This window comes from Camelina sativa, chromosome 11, assembly GCF_030686135.1.
Source record: "Camelina sativa cultivar CO46 ecotype springtype chromosome 11, ASM3068613v1".
NCBI classification, from domain to species: Eukaryota; Viridiplantae; Streptophyta; class Magnoliopsida; order Brassicales; family Brassicaceae; genus Camelina; species Camelina sativa.
Genome location: NC_141890.1, coordinates 27263761 through 27275645, shown reverse-complemented (window position 1 = coordinate 27275645; position 11885 = coordinate 27263761). Strand labels below are relative to the sequence as shown.

General features: G+C 36.6%; 1 non-coding gene across 1 annotated transcript; it reads left to right on the top strand.

Annotated features, from left to right (window-relative positions):
• The first annotated feature begins 429 nt into the window (after positions 1 to 429).
• On the top strand, positions 430 to 536 carry LOC147934472 (small nucleolar RNA R71). The gene has a single exon (XR_015573270.1). It is a non-coding gene; the product is annotated as a small nucleolar RNA R71 (small nucleolar RNA).
• The last annotated feature ends 11349 nt before the right edge of the window (positions 537 to 11885 follow it).

The following is an 11885-nucleotide window of genomic DNA, read 5'->3' as shown; positions in this document are numbered from 1 at the left end:
TCCACATTGGTTCTGCGGTAAGAGAGGTTAGGGTGGTTGCGGTAATTGGGATTGAACTTGTTATACCCTTGTCCACCTACATAGTTGACCTCTTCTTGTCCCTCAACACAAGCTTCCATGCCCTCTTGATAAAGTTCACAATCATTGACAAAGTGAACTTATTTTTTATTGGCACTAAGCATCTTATCCATCTTGTCATTCAAAGCTTTGATCCCCTTGCGGTGCTGCTCATTCATATCAGTATATTCTCTTGGAGTTCTATCATAATCTTCCCCATAGTTTCCATCACTTTGAGCAAGATTCTCAACCAACAAAATTCCTTGAGCAGCATTTTGACCCAAGAAGTTCCCATTGCTTCTTGTATCAAGTAGCATTCTATACTTAGGCAGAACTCCTCTATAGAGTGTACTCAATTGTGACTCCATGGAGAAACCATGATGTGGACATTGAGAGATGTACCCCTTGAATCTTTCCCATGCTTCACAAAAACTTTCATTTCCCTTTTGAGAAAAGCTTGATATCTCATTTCTTAACGTTGATGTTCTTGTAGTAGAGTGAAAGGAAAGCCTTCTTACATTGATCCCAAGAGGTAATGGTGTTGTGAGGTAGATTCTTCTCCCAAATGTGAGCCTTATCACCAAGAGAGAATGGGAAAAGGCGTAGCTTGAAGGCATCTTCAGAAATACCATTGATCTTAACAGTCCCACAAAACCTATCAAATTGATCCAAGTGATCAAGGGGGTCTTTCATTGCCAAACCATGAAATTTTGATCCCTGCACCATGTTGATAAGACTGGCTTTGATCTCAAAGTGATTGTTCTCAACTGGTGGAGCTCTAATACCAGTGCGGTGTCCATTGACATTTGGTGCATCATAAGCTTCAATGAGAGGAGCTTTTCTTGGTACATGGTGTGGAACTCTATCATCATTGGGCTGGTCATTTCCATTATGACCAGCAGGAGGAGGAGGGTTATTGTCCATAGCTTGTCTTGTTAACCGGCGATTCTCTCGCTAAAACCGGTAGATGTCGTCAACCCGCTCAATCAAGTATGTTTGGCCTTGACTTCTCAAGTTCATACACCTTGCAAAAGAGAATTCAAAACACCAAAGCAAACCAAGTAAGTAACAATGTAAAGTAAATGAATAGGCTCAAGCAAAGTTGAAATCATAATGGTCAAATTGAATGCAAATGGGCAACGGCGCCAAATTGATGTAGTACTTTTACTTCAATTAAATTATCAATCCACAATTTGCATTAATCAACTCACTAAGAATACACAAAGATGCTTAATCTATTCTTAAACAGAAAAGGGTTCTTTTGTCACAATCTTAAGTAACAAACTGATTCAAGAAATAAAACAAGACAATTCAAAACAAGAAAAATCAAAGAAACAGAACACAACTAGCAACAAGCTTTAAAATCAAGATTAAACAAGTGAACCTTGAGCAAGGTTATTGACTTGGGAGATAGTTAACCAATCCTAGATGTCTAAGCAACAAACAAGAACAATCCTATGGCTAAGAACACTTATGCAAATCAATCCATTTCCATGATAAAGATCCTATGCTACTCAAGTGATAATCAACAATTTCCAAAGGCAATCACAAGGTAAGCATGCATTATAAACACGTCTAAATACCACTAAGCACCGTAATCATCAATTTTCATTGGCTAGGAATGCAAAGCTCTTGAATAGTTTGGTTCAGGAATTTCATCAAACACCTTATGAGCATAGAAGTCCTAATATCTAGAATCAACTTGATCAAGGTTAATCTAGCCTTATAATCACTAAACAAGATAGGAATCACATAAATAAACCCCTAGACATCAAAGATCAATCATCTATCTCCCTAATCTACCAAGCCCAAAGTTCTAAAGGATCTACTCACTCATGGTTATGATCACACAAAGGTATAGATTTGATCTTTGTGAAATCATAATTAGAGATTATAGAGTAGGAGATTTGAATAGAAATTGCTATTAAAAACTTAGAAGTACTCACTTATTCAACAAACCAAGAGTCAACAAGCTTAAGAACCCTAAGTGGCTACTAAACAAGAGATAAGATAAGAGATAAGCAAAAGATAAGTCTCCCCTTAATAGGGTTAGAGTATTTATAGGAAAATAGAAGGGAACCCAGTCAACCCAAAACAAACTGGGTTAAACTCGGATTAAAACTAAAACAGGTGTGGACTTAAGTGAACCGGGCAGGCTTTGGCCGGTGATCCTGGCCGCGGGTGGTTCCTGTCTAGGGCTTGGAAAATGATCGGCCGGATGTTGGCCGCGTGAGGTGGCCGCGGGTGGTTCATGTCCATGTCTTGGAGAGTTCAACCGGTCAGCCTTTGCCCGGTGGTCATGGCCGATGGCCTCACTCGGCCGTCACTTGGCCGTTGGTGTCTCCTGTTCGTTGGTCCAAGTGAGTTCAATCGGTTGGCTTTTGGCCGATGGTGGTGCTCAATGGTCTCCCACAGCCATGGTTTGGCCGATGGTCTTGGCCGCGGCTAGCTCCTGTCCATGTCACTTCTCCAACTCCACTCTTCTTGCACCAAAATAAGTCCAAATGCTCCAAATATAGTGAGATTACTCCAAGAACCTGAGATATGAGACAATAGATGCATATGCTCGTAAAACAACTAGAATGGCAAGATTATGCAACAAAACTACCCAAAAACTAGGCTTAAAACCCAACAAAAATACAAGATATCACCAGACATATGTTTTGCCGTGAACCTCCTAGCTAGATTTAGTTCTTGTCCGACCCAAAGGCACTGGAACGGTATCAAACATGTTTTCCGTTACCTACAAGGGACGACAGATTTGGGTTTGTATTATACTAACTATAACAAAGAAGGTTTAGTTGGTTTTCTGATGCAGGTTACTTATCGGATCCACATAACTCAAAGTCTCAAACCGGCTATGTGTTTACACACGGTGGTACCGCGATTTCGTGGCGTTCTATGATGCAAAGCATTGTGGCCACTTCATCTAATCACGCGGAGATTCTAGCAATTCACGAAGCCAGCCGTGAATGTGTTTGGTTGAGATCGATGATTCAACATATCAGGACAGATTGTGGCATGGCCGACGATAAGGAAGCAACTGTTATATATGAGGACAATACGGTCTGCATCGCACAGCTCAAGGAAGGGTACATCAAGGGAGATCGGACAAAGCATATTCTACCCAAGTTCTTCTTCACACATGAACTACAAAAGGCCAGAGAAGTTCGAGTGGTACAAGTTCCGTCTTGCGACAATTCAGCCGATATCTTCACCAAGTCTTTACCGACATCAACATTCAAGAAGCTCACGCACCATATTGGAATACGGAGACTTAAGGACTTCTAGTGATGCTTAGAACATGGGGAGTAATGCGTGTTGTACTCTTTTTTCTTCACTATGGTTTTGTCCCACTAGGTTTTTCAGGTAAGATTTTAATGAGGCAGCACCCCCAAGCGTATTACGGAGATCCCTTAGCATCAGCACGGTTATGTTATCCAAGGGGGAGTGTTGTAAAACATTTGGAATGGATACAATATAGGGAACCCAAACGGTCAAGTTAAACGTATAGCCAAATAAGAATAGTATAATTAAATGGAATAGTATGGAATAAAGCATAGCGGTGATGATGAAATGGTAATGGTGGTGGTGGTGACGATGGTGGTGGTAACGAATATAGCATCTGCGATAGTCGTTATGGCGATAGTGATGTCAATGGAAATAGTGGTGGTAGGTGTGGTAACCGATGACTACCGAGTTAAAAATATGAAAAATAATAATTTATACCCGAAAACATACAATATATAGAACCCAAACTGTCAAGTTTAACGTAAGCCAAATAAAAAAATTCAAACGGACATAAATTATTGACCAACAACTCATTAAAAAGATATTTTGTATTATATACGGAATATAATATTTTCTATAATGTATTTTTATCCATATTATGTTTCTCTAAAAATAACAAACCAAATATGACCAAAGCAATAAAATTCTGATAAACTGTCAAATTATTTATGCAATAGTATATATATAAATATATAGTTATAAGAGAATTGATATATAATATAGTTAATATATAATTATATAAGAGTAATAAGTAGTTAATAACCAAAATTAGAAGTTATCATGTTCATTTTTTGCCTTCTTGACTTATTGTTACGTGGCCATAGAGAGAAAAACATGAGAAAAAAAGAAAACATAATAATGGTGGTTATACAATAGGGCTAATTTGGGCATTAATATACATAATACACAGGATATAAGAGATTGATGGTTAGAGTGGTCATAGAGTTAATAATAGTTTTTTTTTGATTATTGATGCCAAATTCCCTTAATTAAAAATATCAATTATTTTTTTTAACACCAGTTTTTAATGATGTTAATTTTGTATCATTTTAAAAAATGATCTTACCAACAATTAATAGAAAAATCAAGTTAACTATAACATCAATTAATAGAAAAATCAAGTTAACTAATAGATATTGAATCAATTTTATTTAACTGCTGTCAAACAAGTTAACTATAACATCAATTAATATAATGGGACAATTGCATTTTTTGTACCTTTATGTGCATTTGAATGAAATCGTAGACTCCATATTAGATTTTCGAGAAACATAACCACTAATGGTGCTGAAATTACAGTTGATTCCCTTACAACCAAACAAAAACCAGAAGCCGAAATGACAGATGTAACTCGAGGAAGTCTGCAATAGATTTTTTTATGGTGGAATTCAAATTGACGTCTAATGGAAGACATAAAAATATGTCTACTCCTTAATTATAGTTTAAATTTTAAATTTAAAAATTATAAAAAATAATTTGGTAAACCTATTGACCAAATAATAACCACATAGACTTCCTGCATTGAAATAAAATAAATTTACATATAAACTAGTCAAATTAAGTGAGGAAAGGCTGATTAGGTTAAAATTATTTGATTTAGGGTTTGCTTAAGTAGACTTTTCTGTAGACTATTGGTGGTTGACTTTGTAATGCCATCAACTATTAATATTATATTATTTTAATTTCACCGACAATTTAACCAAACCGATAGCTGAACCTAACCGAATGTGTACCGATTCCTTGATTTTAGTCTAACCGGATTCAGTAACCATATAAATACTTCTTTCTGTAAGTCAACCCTAGTTTGTATGTGCTTTCTCTTTCTCCACAATTTCTCTCTCTAAAATTCTGATATTGTTGCTCACGAAAATTCAGATTCTATCCTCATCATTTATCGTCTTCGAAACTCAAGGACATCTCAGATAAGGATTCTCATCATTTATCGTCGGCTATTAGCTTTTGTAACGCTTTAGCTAATTTTTTTTGAAAATATATATGTTCTCATAGTTTTTTGTTCATTTTGCACTCAGATATGGGGTTACACAGCTACACTCAGCCACATTCTAGTTCTTTGCAAGTATGGAGTGAAGGTCCACCTGAAGTAAACTTTCTTGGCATGACAGTTGGAATTCCTGACAAATGTTTCTGCGGAAGGGAAACCGTTATGAAATGTTCCACCACAGCCAACAATCCTGGAAGGATTTTCTTTGGATGCAATAACCATGAGGTTGTTAGATTGTATGATGTTTTCTTCGTTTGGTATAATTATTATTTGAGTATAGATAATATTCTTATGGTATATTTATTTATATGGTACGGTATAGGATGGAGAGGACCATATTATGAAATGGTGGGATGAGGCTACTATGCAAGAACTTCAAGCAATGAGAGGTGGACTTGCTGACCAAAGGGATTCTATTACAGCCATCCAGGAAAATGATGATATGCTATGGGTTCAGCAGGAGCTAGACAAGGTGAAAGATCAGATGAAGGAATTACGTCTGTCAGTTCGTCGTGTACGCGCGGTGGTCGAGAATGTCTTAATCGCCGGTATAGTCTTTATTGTTGTATTAATCTCTTTTGCTTTGTAGATCTTTCAATTAAAATCTGTGAACCTCTCTTTATCGTGGCCGTTTGTTTGAATGGAGTATTTATGTCTGTAATCTGTGAACTTGATTCAGTTTCTGTAATATTTGGACGATATCGTTGACTTCATTAGTTGACCTATTTAGTAGACTTCCCCCGTTTACATTAAGAAGTCACTCAACGAAGTCTACTCGTTAATGATTTACGAAACGACGGTTTGTGTTATTAATTATGTAACTGTTCATTGTAACCGTTTTGTCTCGTATATATAAACCAGCTCGGGGCCTTTTGGTTATTTTAAAACTTCAACCAAAAAAGTTATCAGTAAATCATTTCTTTTCTCTTATAAAAATAGTACGTAGTTCATCTTCACGACCGAGAATTGGTGATCGGTCACTATACTTGTATCGGTCAATATAAATCATCCACGCTTAATTGGAGACTGATCACGGTTGGGTAATTGAAAGTTTCTCTATATCACTTCACTTCATCATATAAGTGTATAATCATCTATCATTCACGTCTGTGTAACTCTTAGAAAGTTTCTATATCATATCACTTTATACTTATAAGTGTAGAATTCTATATACACGCAAATTTTGTCCCTGTACCATAGAAACTCGTTCAGCGTCGTTAACGATGTATTAATTTGGTTGATTACATAGATTTGCAGTTTAAAGTACGTTTTAGTTTCCCAGAAAGAAGTCTACTTGATAAGTCTTTAGCATAATAGTACAAAAATTAATTTGATTTGATGGATTTGCTGTTTAAAGTACGTTTTAGTGTCCCCAGAGAGAAATTTACTTGATAAGTCTTCAGCATAATAGTACAAAAATTAATTTGATTAGATAGATTTGCAGTTTAAAGTACGTTTTAGTTTTCCAGAAAGAAGTCTACTTGATAAGTCTTCAGTATAATAGTACAAAAATTAATTTGATTAGATAGATTTGAAGTTTAAAGTACGTTTTAGTTTCCCAGAAAGAAGTCTACTTGATAAGTCTTCAACATAATAGTACAAAAATTAATTTGATTTGATGGATTTGTAGTTTAAAGTATGTTTTAGTTTCCCCAGAAAGAAGTCTATTTGATAAGTCTTCAGCATAATAGTACAAAAAATAATTTGATTTGATGGATTTGCAGACGGTTCAGTTTGCCGTGGAGAAGCCTACCAGAGAAGTCGTCAACATAATCATTACAAGGTATAAATTGATTTGACGTTAGTTGGCGGTAATATTTATATGTTTAATTTACCGATAAGCGGGATCCGGTTATAATCGGTTTCTTTATAATTTCTTCCTAATTGTCTGGTACTGTTTCTAATAAAACGATTTTGGTTTTATAAAACCGGAATTATTATAATTATTGTAATTGTATACAACTTAAAAACCGAGATAACATAGGATAGTTATCTCTAATTCTTCCTCATAAGGAACTAGAAAACGCTTCTTTTCCGCTTATCTCTTCCGCTTATCTCTATCGCTTATCACTAACGGTTGATTTTCCCATTTTTTTGTTCATGTCAAACCTAAATCTCTATCTTTCGGATTGTCAGTTTACTTACTTTGTTTACCTTATTTGTACCAGATCTCGATGAACTCTGTATTCTTCAACCCAGCTGCTTTATCTTCATCTTCACCGCGTCTTCGTCGCCGTTGTCCTCTTTGATCAAACTGAAGGTTGACTTCTTTTGCAATTCGATAGTAGCCTTTTTTTCAATTTGACGCATAGACTTATTGGATTTGTCTTCATCTTTCTCAATATCTCGTTTTTTAATTTCCCCGCCAAACCTAATCTTATCTTGCATAATGGATGAGGAGAGAAAACCAGAATTTCCTCATAGTTTTTACACGAAAGGTGATGAGCCGCTTCCTAAAAAAAAGCATCGGCTATTACAGCAACGATACAAAGCTGTTTGATGAACTGTACAAAGCTCTCGAGCCGGATGAATGTCTCGAATTTGAATGTGCTTCCAGACTACTTCACCATATGCTCACCTAACAGATAGTCTGCAACAAAAAGTACGAGATCTGGAGTCTGGTTGGATCTAACCCTTTACGATTTTCTTTGAATGAGTTTAAAGCCATCACTGGACATAACTGTGACGATGTCGAGTCGTTGGAGCAGCCACAGGTTGAGGTTTCAGACGAGATGGAAGAGTTTTGGGAGAAGCTTGGAGTCAATTTAGACAGCGGTCCGAGTATCGATCAACTGGTCGCAGCATGTAAGAACTCAAACGATTGGGATAGAATAGAGTGTGTTAGGTTGGGTTATTTAGCTATCTACGCTGGGTTTATCGAAGCTAGGAAACCACCAACACCCACCCGTCTAAATATGGCTAGGCTAGTCATGGATTAAGATGCATTTCATGATTATCCCTGGGGAAGAGTTGCTTTCAAGAACCTGATTCTGTCTGTTAAGGAGAAGGACTTAAACAAGCAGAGTTACACCATAGACGGATTTGTCGAACCTCTGCAGATATGGGTGTACGAATCTATGCCTGATTTTGGCAAATTAATTGGGGAACCGTTGGCGAACAATCCAAGTCCACCGTTGCTTTCTTACCACGGTTCTTGCGGTAGAAAATATGTCAAAGAGGGCATTCTAAAATAGGTACGCATCTCTGTGATTTGTCTATAATTTATCTACGATATTAGATGAGTCGGTAACCATTATTGTGTTAGATTTGAACTAGTATACTATATAAATTGTAGACAAACTTCAGACACTTCAAAACCATTGGTGGCATGATTAGTCCTGTTTGGGAAGACGATGAAACAGATGACAAGATTGATAACATTTTGAGAGCATTCAATGGGGATTTTGGTCCATGGAAGTGGGGGAGAGGTTTGTGGCAGACGGTTGGTATTTATGAATCCAACAATCCAAAGGTTAAGATTGAAGAAAAGGGATCGAATAAAAGAGCCGGTGAATTGGTGAACGAAGTGGGAAGAGGCACTGTCCAGGTGAATCGACTGAATTGGAAATTAACATTTTGGATTCTATTAAAGATGAGCTCGACATGTGGGGAGCAGCTCTGCTCGATCAGATGAGGGAAGGTTTCAACATGTTGAATGGGAAAATTGAAAGCCTGGCTTCGGATGTTACCAAAATGAAGGGAGATGTAACTGGTACGAAAGAGGTTGATCCTTTATCAAAGGAACAGAAGGACTCTCAGGCAGCTACTGGTACGAAAGAGGTTGTATCTAAGGAACAAAAGGACTCTCAGACAGATATGGTTAGTTCTGAAAACTTGCAATTTCCTACTACGATCCCTCACAATCACAATACCAGGTACAAGGCGAAGAAAAAATAGACTTCCAGAAGTTGTCAACTTCGAAGACATAAAAACAACTGTCTTCCTTATGTCAAGTAGTCTACCTTATGTGAAGTATACTTCTATATCCGTCTTTTCTTTGTTTGTTTTATTTGAGACAAATTATACATATGAGGCGACTTTAATATTATTTGTTTTCATAAATGATCATGTAACTTTTAAATCGGAATTTGCAGAACAAGCCAGGGCAATCTCAGACCGTGAAACCATCTCCATTTGTTACTCGTACGGATACAAAGGTGCCAAAGAAAGTCAGCTCTGAATCATCTGACACTGAGTCAGACCCACCTGTGTTTCTTCGCACGGAAATCCCAACAACTGCCGACTTGACTGCTAGAGCCAAGAAACAAGAACCAAGGAAAGAAGCGGCTAGGATTGCGGCACATGGCAAGGCTGAAAGGGTTAAGAGGTTGGCATCAAGTCAACGTCCTATCGTTGGTGATAACACAGCCAAGACTATCATGGGTGATAAATCAGCCACGTCAGCGTACAATCCTTTTGATAAAGCAGACATGGAGTTGAAGAAGGTTTTACTTGATTTCTTAAAGAAAGATCCGTAAGTCTACTAACTTTTATGGTATGTTTCAAAAATTCTATTTGTCGAAACTCGAGTAACTTATATGTATCCAAACCATTCATCACCCGCAGGACGTACAAGAACAAGGTCACAGAGAAATCCCGATGCTGTCTTTGGTGGTACGAACTTATATGTATCCAAAGCATTCATCACCCGTAGGACGTACAAGAACAAGGCACAGAGAAATCCCGATTCTTCTACACATTCATCGGCACCTGGATCTACATCGTCACCAAATTCATCCGTTGGCTCCCCATTGTCAATAGAACAAGAGTTGTTTATATCATTAACACATTCCTTAACCGGCTGTCCATCCATGCATCGCGTAGAGACGCAAAGGCGAACAACATTCCTACTACTAAAATCTATCAAGTTCTGAACTGATCTATCATTTGTGACATAGACAGGAGGGGTATCTTGGGGCAATTGCTGAAGCATCATCTCTGTTAAGGGATACGATAACTGAACCATCTCTGTTTCTTTGTCAATCAGATAATCTTCTACAGCCATTTCAAGAAGCTTAGCGTATGTACAACCGTGTCCCAAAAAAAACATTCTCCCACCTTTGCGTCCATCCATATCAAAATGCCAAGACCCATTTCTTGTCACCCATACTCCGTAAACAACAGGTATTTGCGCCATCTACCTGAAAGAGTAAGCAGCAAGTCAAATACTCATTACATAGCTGACTATCCGTAGAAGTCTTAAATCAATAACCTAGATGCCTAACAAAACCAAAAACATGATTGATCCAAAAGTATAATATATTATCATGAAAAAAATAGACAGAGGCAAGTACATAACCGATACAAAACAAATGAACTACAAAATAAAAAAGAAAAATTTATAAATTTCAATTAAACACTATTTCATATATACAGACTTCACAGATAACTCCAACGGTTTGACTTCGTAAATTAGTCTACTTTAATGACCTAACTGCCTATGAAAACCAAAAACTTGATTTCTCCATATGTATAATATGGATTCATGTCAAAAAAAATACAGTGGCAAGTAAATAACATCTATCAAAGAATACAACAAGAAAATCTTAAAAATTATTCACCAATTTGCAATAATTTGGTTTTCAAATTCTGCTGACTTCATGTTGACATCAACGGTAGATATAAACTAGACTATACGAAGATAACTTCAAATGAAGTCTATTTTTTGTGGTCTATTTTTGCAATTACAATTTAACAAAGCAGACAGTGGACGAAGTCTACCAGAACCGGTTGACTTCTTTTGTGGTCATCCTTTGTTAATTTTTTGGTTAGTTTTGCAATTAAATAGATAAAACTAGGTAGACTTCAATGGAAAGTTCCACCTGTTAACTTCAATTATAGTTTACTCTGGTTATTTTTGCAATTGATCAATCCATTGACTTTACAGTAGACTTCTGTCTAACAAGTAGACTTCATCTATCCGTCAATAAGAAAATGTAAACTTCGTCGTGGTTAGTTTTGCAATTGACCAAGTTTGACTTTTGCCAAGTAGACTAAGTACGAAGTCTATAGTAATGATGACTTCGTTTGCAGTCTACCGTGGTCATTTTTGGGGTTGACCAACATTTTAATTTTTTAATTAGTAGACTTCTTTTGCAGTCAACTAATTATTTAAATATAATAATATTACGGTCAATGTTTAAATATTTTGGTCAACTCCAAAAATAGTCGCTATAGAAGTCTACTCGTTTATTACGAAAATACACCTTAGTAGACTGCAAACGAGGTATCGGTTGGAAATATTATAATGCAGTCTAAACTATATTTTTTTTGTTTTCAAATGAAATTAAGGAGACTGAAATTTTAGGTTAAGGGCTCGAAAGTCGATAAATTTTAAATTGCAAAACTGACCACATAGTAGACTTTACATGATATTATGACGGTTGGACTAACAAATGAAGTCTAATTTCGACAAAAAAACAAAGGAAATCACGAAATCTACCGGAAAATAACCTAATCGGTGGTGGTTTCGCAATGTCAAGCATCGAGGACGTAGTATTTAATCACCACTGAAGAAACACAGCGCCAATTTTCC